Source organism: Penaeus monodon, chromosome 31, assembly GCF_015228065.2.
Source record: "Penaeus monodon isolate SGIC_2016 chromosome 31, NSTDA_Pmon_1, whole genome shotgun sequence".
NCBI lineage: Eukaryota > Metazoa > Arthropoda > Malacostraca > Decapoda > Penaeidae > Penaeus > Penaeus monodon.
In genome coordinates, this window is record NC_051416.1 from 32,167,030 (window position 1) to 32,167,251 (window position 222).

The window sequence follows — 222 nt, forward strand, 5'->3', positions numbered from 1 at the left end:
ATGAACGTAAGCTTTTATTACCAAAAGGGTTTCTAAGCATGTGCAGATGTATACTAATTGTAGGAAAAAATATTGACAAAAAAAAAGAGATTCTGATTTGATGGTGATTAATTATAATTTTCGAAGGTCCTTCTTATCGAGTATCATTAATCACTATCGTATGAGAAAAAGGCAAGATATGATAAAGAAGAATAAGAAAAAAAAAAATCTAAGGATCTGTAC